The following is a 13370-nucleotide window of genomic DNA, read 5'->3' as shown; positions in this document are numbered from 1 at the left end:
ATGCATGCTGAGGTAGATTTTAAAAACATATGCACACATGTACTTTTGTTCGCGCCACCGGCGCGAACAAAAGTACACCAGATTTTATAAGATACGCGCGTAGCTTATAAAATCCGGGGTTGGCGCGCGCAAGGCTGCGCAAAATCAGCAGCCTGCCTCTGTTCCCTCCGAGGCCGCTCCGAAATTGGAGCGGCCTCGGAGGGAACTTTCCTTCCGCGTCCCCCCACCTTCCCCTCCCTTCCCCTCCCTTCCCCTATCTACCCCACCCCCCCGCCCTACCTAAATCCCCCCCCCCCTTACCTTTGTTGGGCAAGTTACGCCTGCTTGAAGCAGGCGTAACTTGTGCGCGCCGCCCCGGCATCCCCCGGCACAGGCTACAGTGCCGGGGGATGCCGGGGGATTTACGCGCGCAGGGGTTTTAAAATCTACCCCATAATGTAGAGGTATATGCAGCATAGCATCCCCAGATATTCTAAAACTTATAAATTTTAAATTCAGTTTTTATAATTATGCAGTAAACCCCAAATTAGAGTTGTAGTTATAGATCACAATCTTGAGGCCAATATCTAATTTTTAATATTAACTTTCTATAGCATCCTACTTTCTAGAACAAATGTTATGCTTTTTGGTTCAAACTCTGTACAAACAAAGATTTAATATATCTCAGTCTAGTGGTTTCCATTGGCTTAGGACAGTTGTACTAAAATCCTGTGACCATCCTAGAATTATTCATATGTCTTGTTACTTTACACAATAAGGGCAATATATTTAGAAATTCAATAAAAGTTTATATGAAGCAACACAGCAAGAGTGAAAATTGTATGTGGGTTCTTTTGTCAACAGTAAAAGATATGATTCACTCATAGATCTTAAATTATGATCTGCTGAAGAGCACTCAATAGTAAATACCTGATGATGGGCAGGCTACAAGTTCACAGTCCAAAAGATCATTATTTTTGCCCATCTCTAATTTTGTGCCCTAGTCTAGGAATCCTTAACATTACTGAGCTATTGAATTGGCTTCTATCAAAATAAACCAGTAAATCTATACTGTGCATGAATATTGAAAGACCATATCTGATCCAATGGACTGTATTGAGGGAAGAGACATTTCCTCCATGACTAATGTAAGAAAAGTGCTGCCCATATCCTCACTGTTGAGGTTGTGGACCCTTGGGCCAGGACGAGTGATGGTGTGGCCAGTGAGGGATTGCCCCCAGTAGTTCTCGTCTCCGGTAGGTGGAGCTGGCGAGGAAAACCCGGCAGGACCTTCACCTATACCAGCCCTCATTCCCCGCAGGATGAGCCCTTGGGTGCCGGGGCCGGCAGGACTTAGGTGCAGGTGCCTCAATGAAGACAACGAAGCTGAAGACGAATACAGGGTCAGAGGTCCTGGTCAGGGCTGGCAGCGAAGGTGCAGAACGGAGTCCTATCTGAAGGTCCGGGGCAGGCAACAGTCAAGCTAGAACAAAGTACCAGGCCAAGGGTCAAGACGGGCAGCAGACAAGCAGACACGAGAGAACAAGCCGAGGTCAAATCAGGAGATCAAGCCGAGGACTAGGACAGAGGAACTGAGGATCAAGGAGGAGGCCGGAGGCAGGGACGAAGGCACGGTCAGGAAGGCAGGAACTGGAACGCAGGACTGGACACAGGATCATGAGGACTGGAACAGGAGCCGTTCCATCCCCTTTATCATTTTGGTCGCCCTTCTCTATACTTTCTCCAGTGGCGACCAGAATTGCACACATTTTTCAAGGAGCGGTCTCACCATTGAGTGATACAGAGGCATTATGACATCCACCATTTTATTCGCCATTCCCTTCCTAATAATTCCTCACATTCTCTTTGCTTTTTTAACTGCCACAGCACACTGAACTGATGCCAAAATCTCTTTCTTGAGTGGTAATTAATTCTTAATGTGGAACCTAACATTGAGTAACCACAGCAACCTTGCACTTGTCCACATTAAATTTCATCTGCCATTTGGATGCCCAATCTTGCAGTCTCACAAGGTCCTCCTGCAATTTATCACAATCGACTTGTGATTTAACTACTCTTAATAATTTTGTATCATCTGCAAATTTTATTACCTCACTCATCTTATTCCTTTCCAGATCATTTATAAATATATTGAAAAGTACTGATCCAAATACAGATCACTGAGGCACTCCACTATTTACCCTTATCTACTGAGAAAATTGACCATTTAATCCTACTCTTTTTCCTGTCTTTTAACCAGTTTATAATCCATGAAAGGATATTGCCTCCTATCTCATGACTTTTTACTTTTCTTAGAAGCCTCTCGTGAGGGAATTTGTTGAACACCTTCTGAAAATCCAAATACACCACATCTACCGGTTCACCTTTGTCCATATGTTTATTCACCCCATCATAAAAATGTAGGAGATTTGTGAGGCAAGACTTCACTTGGGTAAACCCATACTGGCTGTGTCCCATTTAACCATGTCTGCATGACATTGCCCCTAAACCGTTACCACCCAGGTGTATTATAATGATGTCCGGAATGGCCAACGAATCCCTCTTGACCTGTAGTGTGGGCAGTAACTGCTCCCAGTGCATTCCATGCTTTCCCATCCAAGTGATGCATACCCCCCGATGCGCCAAGCCCAGACACTGGGCCGTATTTGTGCTGCTGTGCCCTCTGTTTTGCCTAATGCACGAATGAGGGCCCCACGATCCACACCTGTACCGACCTAGGACACGATTCTTCAATGAAATAAGCAAATTAATCAACCTGTTGCAATATGCCGGCTCGATCCAGCCTGACGTAGGAATTTACCGCAGCAGAGCACCATCTCCCTATCTGTTGTATGGCCTCCGCTGTGAACCCTGCCTGCGCCATGCTAGTGGCCGCTCCTATTCTGAAAGAGTGTGTCCCAACGTTATCTGCATTCTCTCCTATCTCAATTAAGGTTCACTTGAATAACGCTGAAAACTGGTATTGCATTAAGGAGGTCCTGTCCGCATGTATAAGTAAATGATCCCCTTTCCTAGGACGCACAGCTTGATATTTCTCTAAGTTGGCCAACGGGCAAGTGACCTGACTGTGCAGTCGTCTTAGTGTCATGGTCGCTCCCCTCCCCAATTGATCTGTTTTGGACCTTGGTATAAACATCCTCTTCATGTCCCTCTGCTTTGTGACATTCCGCATCAGCATTCCCGTGTGACTGACATCCTTCTTGGATGTCGCTACCTGCTCGCCAATGCGTAGCGTGCCGAAGAAGGCTAGCGTAAAAGCTAATTTAAATAACTGTGTCTCGAATGTTGAATGGCATATGTCACCCAACCTATGCCACATTAATATTAATAAATCGTGGGTTATGGGATGCCGCCCATCCCTCTGGGCCCCTAATCTCCTTCCCCAACCCTTCAACATTTTTTGAGTCAGAAATCCTTTGGTAGGGTCCCCCCAACCTTGGGCTCCTATGAAAAATGCCAGCCCAGCTAACTGCTTCACTACCATGCCCCTGGACGCGTCCTTGGCCTACGATATCTATGCCACAATCTGTTCCTCTGCTACCGGTCCATTTTTCCAACCATGTTGTCTCAGGAAGGAACACACTAGATGGGTGGACTGGCAGCAGCTAAAATGCTGATTCGATGTCAGTTTTTGCCATGACTGAAGCTCTCCGCACCTCCGAAGAAGAGTGTACTGTCAAATGATGCATATTGTATGGAACATTCTTCCTGTGGCAGGTGGTCGTTGACCGAGAGCCCAGGTGGAAACGATAGGTTTTGGATCAGTCTGTATTTGCCTGGCTCCTTCTTTGGTACTACCGCCAGAGGAGATAATGCCATATTTTGGAATGGAGGTGTTGCAAAAGGGCCTGCCATTCTACCCAACGACAGCTCAATGTTTAACTTGGCTTGTACTATTTCAGGATGTCTCATTGTCAACGCTGCATTATTGGCTGTAAACTCTCTGATCTTTCCTTGGTAAGGAATTCAGAATCCTTCACTAAAACCACTGGCAATCCTCCCAGCATCCTCTTTCTTTAGGTATCCCAAGCCATTCTTGACATTCTGTCCAGTCGAATCGGCGAGGCTGCTTTTGCCATTGCCTCATTTCATTTTCTTGGTGAAGAACTCCCCGTGGCTAACTTCTTTGTACATTTGTTTGCTGAATGGGGTGCCTCACAAATCAAGCAAATGTGCTTGAACTTGCAATCTTTGAACGTGCAAGAAGATTTGTTAAATCTCCAGCAGGCATTATTTTGATTGTTTGCCAATCCACCGTAGGCTGCTCCCGTGTATGATGTCCTTGTCGATGCTCTTCTGCACCCCCCCCCCCCCCCCCCCCGCATTGGCGGCCTTGTTCGTCATTTGTTTTAACCATAGGTCGACATCGTGGGTCCCCCATGACATCGTTCCGGAGTTCTCCATCTTGTCCCGGAAGCGCTTGCTGTAATTTAGCCATGCCCAGCCTTCATATGCTCTTTGCGCCTCCAAAATTGTGTCTGCGTACCCGAGCATCGGTCCGCATTGCAATGGATCTTATTTTGTTATGACACTCATCAGTCTGAGATATGCTCTGGTCCAGGTCCATATGTTGCATGGGGTGATCTTGCTGTCCTCTGGCAGTGCATCTCTGCCTTTTTTCTTTTTTTTGTCTCTTGAGCTTCTCCTTCCTTCCATAAGTTGGAAGATGTTGATGTATTTTCTCTTTATAATCCTTGTTCGCAGCTTCCTCAGCATGCTTAACCATAGAGGGGCTATGCTGTTCACCGGCATCGAGGTTGCTGCCCTCGTCTGCGCTATCGGAGTCCGAAGATGAGCTACTGTCACTGGAACTTCCTTTCTTTTTTGACACATGCGCTAACGCCGTGTCAGTGAGGGGCTGTGGAATTGAAACATTATGCTCTGATAACTCACCCAGCTGTTGTTGCTCAAGCCCAGCTTCTGCTGCAACTGCGTCCCCTGCATGCACCTCCAGTAGTATCATGTTCTCTCCGTCGCTATCGGTCATTGCACCGGTTGTCTAGATGCGCTGGGTCTCTCCTTCGGACTGACTATTGGCCGCAGTGTTACTACTATTTCTTCTTCTTGGCATGTGTCCAGCACGCCCACTGCGCCCTGCTGCCGGTGAGTTCTCATCATCTCTCCCTTGGGCCTCTTGGTTGTTCTGCGTGCCCTGCTGTCCTGGCCAATATCCCCACGGATATACTGGGTATGGCATCCCTCCAGCATAGGCCATTTGTGACCATTGCGGGAATATGTTAGGTCCTGGGCAGTCGGTGTTGGCTGGCGGCATCCAAGGTCCACAGGCCCAAGGTAGAGGGAATCCTGGTAAATAAGGGAAACCCATAGTCTGTGTCTGGTCCCCCGTGCCAGGGTTCGTGCTTGCAGTGTTATTCTTGCAGTTTACTGCAGTCGTACACCGCCCCCTGTTTCGTTGTGGGACCCGTGTCCTCAGCGCGCCACGATGCATGTTCCGCCGTTCATAAGCTCGGTCCCGCGCTGCAGGGGGTCCCTTCCATGACCTCTTCCCTCCGCCGTCCCGTGCTGCGGGGGTCCCTTCCACGAACTCGCCCCTCCGTCCTCATTCCCCTTCAGCTCTGCATGCCCTGAGTAGAGGCACCTCTCTGCCCCACGTAGCGGGTTCTCGATCCCCTTCCCATTGGGTACTCACTGTTGTGCTGATCTTTTTCTCTCGCGCTTGATGCCTTCTTCCCTTCGCTCCTGGGTGGGGGCGGCTGCCCGGCACATAAGGCTACCCTGCACCCTGTGCCTTCCTTTTCTTGTCTTGCTCGCTGCTGCAAGTATTTTAATGTATTAAAATTTATTTATTTGCCGCCTTGTGGACTATGTTTTCAAGTCCCACGTGGCTGCCGTCCTCCTTGGCTTCTCCTGGATCATAGGCTGGTCCGCCGGTTTTTTTTTTAAATTATTTTAATTCTTTCTTCCCGGTGAAATTGCCGCCTCCGCGAGCGATTTCACCATGTGGTCGGCAATCCGAGTTGCGCCACAGCTGTGCCTGTGTTGCTGGTCCCTGGGGAGAGGAGAAAGAGGACGGCTATGGTGCAGCTCTTGCCTTAAGTACGTGGGCCGACGTCATCAGGGCTGGCCGCGGCTGTCCCCGATGACGCCGCCCGTAGGAATGCCCCCCTCGAATTACGCGGCGCACCCCGATGACACCGGCCCCACGCCACCCTCGGAGTGCAGGAGCACTCTGAAGCCATTTAGTCAGCGCCACTCCACTGGCGTGTCGCCGCCCAACTTCAGCCCACGGCCCCAGGAAAGCCATGGGCCCTTTGCATGCTCACGGGCCCACCTATTATGAGTTTTTGCCTCTACGGGACTGTTTCCATTCAGGTCTTGTTTTACTTCACATCCTTGCCTGTTTCTAGCTGCAGGTTTATATCATGTCGGTTAGGATTGCCAACTGGCTCCAGATTTTCAGGACAGGTAGATCCAGTCCTGGTTTTACTCACCTCTATGCAGGTACTTATAGTCTTGCTTTTCTTAGGGGATGCAATAGGGAAATCAGAAGAAATCCCAGCATGCAGTGGGGTAAAACGAGGACTGGATCAAGCTGTCCTGAAAATCTGGAGCCAGTTGGCAACCCTAGTGCCACTGTTTCATTGTTTCTCCAGCATCAGCAGCCCCGGTTTTTCTTTGTCATTGTTCTGTTTACCATCACTCTGACCCCTGTTTGATTTCTGTAGTTGCTGATTTTTGCTCTTTATTTTTAGGGCTTTCCTATTTTTTGAACTCTTTATCTAACATTTGTGGGGCCCTGGGGATGATTAGTAGAATTTTTAGCTGCTTTTAAAGGCAGTACATACAAGAAAAATCAAAACTATAGAGGAAGAGCATAAATGTTAGAAAAGGCTCAAAAAAGAGACAAACATCTCCTAACCAAAAAGGAAAGAAAAAACTAAACAAAATAAAATAATGATCAAAGTAAAAACAAAACAAAACAGGTGACTAGTAAAATTATTTTCAGCTCTGGCTCCAATTGTTCTAAATATTACTCCATATTTACTACATACGCACACACACATAGATAGATATGTTATTTTGAACTTACAGATTTATTGTCAGATAGCTACATATCTGGGTGATAGTTGCCAAAAACAGATTTAATTCAGCTATGTACAGTAAGTATTGCAGAGGTACAATATAGTATGAATAGACTCCTTTGTTTACTGTTCAAGGGCCAGGATAGTGCATATCTCCGCATAGCAAAGACTTGTGTACCAATGAGATTCAATCATTTGACCTTTTTCAGCATGCAAATCCAATATATACCAGGGAAACCTGCCAATCTGGAAGACCTTAACTTGACCTTGTGTTCTTTTTTTTGTCATTACTAGAGATGATACTAACCTCATTCTACAAAAGGTTACAATCATTTTAGCACAGAATAACTTAGAGCATTTAGCGTTCCTTAATGAGTGCCATCAATATTCCATGCTCAGTCAGACCAAAGTTCCATTGAGCCCAGCATCCTGTCTCAGATAGTTGCCTTTCTGGATCATTAGGAATTACCCAGAAGATCCCAAAGAGTAGATCCACTTCCTTGTTGCTCACTCTCATGGATAGGTTTCCTCAAGCCCACCATGGACCTTTCCTCCAGGAACTTGCTCAAACTCCTTTTAAACCCAGCCAATAAAGATGCCCAAAAAGTAAAGTTCTCTTCCTGGCTTTGGGCTTAATAACCAAAGTTATTTATCTATTTATTTATTTATTTAAAAATTGTATATGCCAGGCAATCCTATGTTGTAAGTCGTTGACAATAAAAACAAAGGCACAGATATTTATATAAAACAGCACAGCCAGAATAACAAAAGAACCTCCTATTAGAGGGTCTTCTGAATGCCAGTGCATGATGCTTACCATCCGAGTCACCGTGTAAAACATAAAGGGGTCGATATTAATACCCGCGTGCGATTGTCGAAGCGCGCACATGGATGCGGCTATTTTATAACATACACACGTCAGCGCATGTCATAATATATGATATCCACGCACGCATGCACGGTGGATGTTAACATCCGCGCGCACATGTGCGGGGAGGGGGGGGGGATTTTAAAAGGCTATGCCCGGCGATGGGAGTAGGGTTTCCCCAGTTCCAATTAAGGAGCAGACTGGGAGGGAACTTCCCTATACCCCTACCTAACCTTCCTACCCTTTCCCCTCTCCTCCCTGACCCCTAACTCCTTCCTAGCTACTTCCTTTTTTTTTGTTCGATTACTTACTGCTCCTTGGGAGCAGAAGTAATCTCCATGCGCCAGCCAGCTGCCGGCGCATGCTTTCCCAGGACAGCATCGAATGGCACTGTCCCGGCCCACCCCATGCCCTTCCCCCCCCCCCCCGGCTCGCCCCTTTGGAGAGGCCCGGCACTTCAGCACATAACAGGATTTACACATGTTGCCAGGCCCTTCTGAAGATGCACATAGCACACGCAAGGCCCAGCCACACGCATAACCCCCCAGTTTTATGCGCGTGGCCCTTTTAAAATCGGGCCAAAATTGAATAAACTGTTTACTTTTTAGAGTGCAGAGAGATTTCTCCTGGCATTCTATGAGTATTCACAGAAAAATCTATTGCTTTTCATAAAGTTATCCACAAATTGCCACAGAAATTCTACAGAAATATGCAAGATCATTAAGATCAGTGTTTATACATATACCTGTTCTTTGAAAACATTTTTATAATAAATAAATTCTCATTTTTCAGTAGGTTTCGCTATACAGACCATTTTATACTACTGCAGCATGTATGTAGGTTCTGCAAACATGCTTTTCCTGTTGAAGATGTCTCTTAGACGTAGCCCCAGCAGAGCCGTACACCCATTACTATTTAAGCCGTTATGACAGCTACACATTTTGAAGGTATAGCCTCTGGATACAAAGCTTCTGGAGAAAAAGTATTAAGAGATCATAAACAAAGAAACCATATGTAAAACAATATCAATAATGTCCATTAGGGGGTTCTAAGCTTACAATACAGAGAGAACATATTTATCATCATACCTCTCCATGAAAATAAATGCTATGGATGGAATCTCATGTGATCATTAAGTGCTAGGTAGTGACAGTATAATATTGTTAGGCACATCAGTTTTTCTTACTTCCCCTTCTGCCATAGATGAATTTGATGGAGATTGGTATCCGGACAGCACTGCTAAACAATTCTTTCTTCCAGAGGACTCTTTCCTCTGATCAGCCAAATGACATCCTAGGGTTCGTTTTAAACTGTAACTTTTCTAAACAGATGTAGATTTAAATACTCACCTTTCCAAACCCATGTTCAAGATGACTTATATCAGGTACAGTAAGTAGGTCTCTGCCTCAGGGACGGCCACCACAATATTTATAAAATACTGCATATTTCTGCTCCGAAGATATACGAATATGTTTCAGTAAACGCATATATTTCCAATGCAATAAAACGCATATATCTTACTCATGAAATAATTGTGAAATTGCATGAATAAACACCCAGAATTAAATGCAGAATCAGATATTTATAAAGTAAAAAGCACATATACCATTTTGAAAATATTTACTTGTGCAAGTACTTGGAATCACCAGTTTGCTGATATCTCCACCAATTCTCCCAATCCTTTTCTAGCACTTCACCAGTTCATGCAGACCTCTCAGACAAAAACTACAGACAAGTCTGATTTCACTTGCATCAAGCAATTAACAGGTGTAAAAGTGTACAAACAAGTTCACTAATGTATAGATGTCTATCGCTTACCGATTGGCACCTACTAAACATACTTCTGAACCCCGCCCTAGAACAACTCTAAACTGCCCCTTTTTTTTGCCAGTAAAACAATCATGCATACTCTTGAAGATTATAAAGTAGCATGTACATGCTATTTTTATGTGCAAAACCCTTTTGAAAATTCACTCCTAAGTTAGTATCTGAGGCAAGAGAAGGTGAGGTCATTTTCCCAAGGATGCAAGGAAGTGGGAAAAGCAGAAGTTGAACCCCGTTTTCCTTGAATTTACAGGCTGCTGTTTTAACAACTAGGAAACTCTTCCACTCCAATACCAGCTCTGTCTAGCATGCTATGCATAGGAAATATAGCAATGGATTTCGCTGGTCCCTGCTATAATATAAATAACAACAGCATAGTAGTGATTGCCTATCTTCCATCACAGATATCCACAGCCTTTATTGCGTTACTAATCATAAGAAGTATCAGCTTATTGTTTGACATAATTGATTTTGCTTGCTGAGTTAATTTCCTGCCTTGTGTTTTTCACTTTGCCTTCTTTGTTTGTATGGTTTTTCCAGATAGCTGGCCATAAATCTTTTCCCATTCTAAAACCATGACATTGTATACCAGTATCACAAAAACACACTGGGTTTCCTGACATTAATTCCTGATAGGAAGACATTTGGGGGGGTTGATTTTGTTACCACCCGGCTGTTTACAACAATTGCACAATATTTCTCTTAAAATTATTTTATGGTTTTAAAACCAAATGCAAGTGTTCACAATGGTTTATTTATTTTATTTATTTACTATTTTTCTATACCGGCTTTCATGACAGGTATCACATCAAACCGGTTTACGTTTAACAGGGTGTGCAATATACAGAGAACTCGAGCAACTATAACAAGTGTGTGGTTAACGGAATTGCAATTACAATAAAACAGGGAAGTACACAATGTTGACCTCAGCTGTTATGTTTTTAGAGGGTCAGTGTTAGAAACCTTGAGGTTCAGGGTATAAACTAAGGAGTGAGCCCACCTTCTCCCCCCTCCACCCCCTACCCATCCCAGGTCATCTCTCTCCTCACTTTTACCCCTATTCCGAGTTTCTTGTCCCCCCATCCCAAACAATCCTGATCCTTCCTTTCTCCCCACCCCTGATCTCCAGTTCTTTATTCCTGTGACCCCCCAGCTCATGTCAGTTAGTCAGCCCCTGCCCTCAGCTTCAAGCCTGGTCTCCTATCATTCTCTCTGTTACATGGCACTGATATGGCATGCCCCAGTCTTCTCATGCATGAACCACTGCTGCAAAGCCCCACATCATTCATACCACAAAAAGCGTCCTGCCCTGAGCAGGTGAGAGGTTGACTTGATGGCAGGTAGATGAAACAGAGGTGACACTCCTCTTACTGGTTGCCAGTGACAACTGTCAACAGGTTATCAGGAAGAAGAAAGAGTCAGTTACCAGGAATGAGGGAGGGATGATCATACCCCTTTAAACTCAGGGACAGCATTAGTGGGCCCTAGTGAAAAAAAACATATTTAGAAAACTTCAACAGCAGCTAATAGTTTTTAGGAGCCTGCAAATTTTCACTTATTTTTTGACATAATTGATTTTGCTTGCTGAGTTAATTTCCTGCCTTGTGTTTTTCATTTTGCCATCCTTGTTTGTATGGTTTTTGTGACTTTTTTTTGCTCTTTTTCATCTATTTTGTGCAGGGGGAGTTGCACTTAATTGACTCTTTTGTAGGGAAGCGTGTTTTTGGGGGGAGGGTTCTTCTTTTCTATTATTTTCTTTGCTCTCTTCATTCAATTTCTTCCTTTCCTTCAGCAGCTCTCCTTCCTACAAGTTCCTTTCCTTCCAGTTTCTTCCCTCCATCTAACTGATCCCCAAGCCCCCAACCTCTCTCCATATATGTGGCCCAGTGGCAGCGAGCAGACATGAACCACATTGTCTCCACTTCGCTCAGACTGGTCCAGATGTCTGTAACGGCAGCAGACTGCTTCTATGAGCTGCATCAGATCCTAAGTCCAGTCCATCCACAGCAGCAGCAGCATCTCATCCTGGACCAGGCTGGTGCCAGGCACCCCAAAGTAAGCCACAAGGCTTGGCTTAGCTTACAATACTCAAGGGGCCTCTTGTGCGATTGGGACCCCAGACAGTTGCCTTGCATGCCCCCAACCCCATATCCAACACCTGTATTGGTGCTTAGAAATCTGACTTTAACCTTTCTTTCCATTTTATTATATAACTTCAATGATAGCATCATCTGGACATGGAATTCCAGGTTTCTTGTATGTTCTCTCTCTTTGCAGAATCTGGATTCTTGTAATTACTTGTTTACTCTATGAGTGGCAGGAGCTTATTTCATAACCTTTGTTCTCTCTGTATTCTGGTTCTGGAAACTGAAAGAGGGCTAGTTCAGACAAGTTATTCCTTTTTCTCAACCCCTTGTTTTCTCTGTTCCTCTGCTATATCATTTTCCTGTACATTAGCTCTTCTTTCAATTAATAGTTAGACAACTATTTTTAATTATTACTGTGTTATTTAACACGATGGCCCCTCTTTCAGTCTGGTTGTGCCCTTTGATATGCTAGTATGTGCAGTTTAGCTCAGTAAAAGGTTTTAATTACAAGCCTTCATGTACACTCACTAAGAAAGACCAGATCACAGTAACTAATACAGCCTTTAGTACAACAACACTGTTCAAGAGGCCATGTCCCATTACTCAAGGTCATTATCTCTGAACGTGCTACAGAGTTGAAACTCTGGTATTCATGTTCAGTTTGCCAAATGGTTTCTGTTGTTTTATTGTCCAGATGTTTTCTGGATAGGTTATCTCCATCTGACCTGACTGTGTCTAGGAGGGGATGGGGAGGAAAGTTGGGGGGGGGAGGGGGTAGATGGAGATGAAAGAAAGTGAGATAGATGAGAAACACTTATTAGTAGCATGTGCAGCTTCAAGACTTGGCTTGTGCTATCGCCACAACCTTCTGGATTTCATTGATTACTTTTCCTCACTTGTCAAATAAAAAAGAAATGCCTACTCCTTTCTCACCAGAGATAGGCATGTAAAAGGAAAAAGGCAGTGGGGCACCTTATCAGCATTTACTTCCGTGTATTTCAGTTCTCAGCCAGCATGGAGGCATGTTTTCCTCCCTATTTTGTCATAATTGTGGATTAGAAACTTGTCTCATGATTTACAACATTGGGAATCCCTAGGAAAGAGTGTTATGCAATTCACAGGAATTCTAGCCTTTTCCCTTTTTAATTTCAATGATTTAGGCTATGTGTTATCTCCAAAACTAGTTACATTTCTGAATGTTACTATAAGTTTTTGTAATTGTATGCTTGTTTTATATGCATATATACAGTTAGCTACTTTGTGTAATAACTCTATTGGGACCAGTTGTCATAAGTTAATGGTTTTCACAACAAATATTACTTTTGCTAGAAGTAAAGTAATTTCAAAGGCTGAAAGCAGATCTGATTATTCATTTAGCTTTAGGTATGTCAGAAGGTGATACTGTCTGTCTTAGAGTTGTACTGTATAACTTTTCTCCTTCTCCGGTAACTACATTGTCCCTTATAGACCATTTTATGCTGGTTATTTAGATATAACTAGGCCCCATCCCAAAGAGACTCAGCCACATGGTCTGAATAGGAGCAGTGA

At 44.4% G+C, this 13370-nt stretch overlaps 1 protein-coding gene across 5 annotated transcripts in view; it reads left to right on the top strand.

The window, feature by feature from the left end:
• The window catches only part of RGS6 (regulator of G protein signaling 6), an 831317-nt gene that overhangs the window by 749212 nt on the left and 68735 nt on the right, over nt 1-13370 (top strand). The window lies entirely within an intron of this gene.

This window comes from Rhinatrema bivittatum, chromosome 4 (genome assembly GCF_901001135.1).
Source record: "Rhinatrema bivittatum chromosome 4, aRhiBiv1.1, whole genome shotgun sequence".
Taxonomy (NCBI): Eukaryota; Metazoa; Chordata; class Amphibia; order Gymnophiona; family Rhinatrematidae; genus Rhinatrema; species Rhinatrema bivittatum.
The sequence above is the reverse complement of the archived record's forward strand: the minus strand, read 5'-3'. Positions and strand labels throughout refer to the sequence as shown.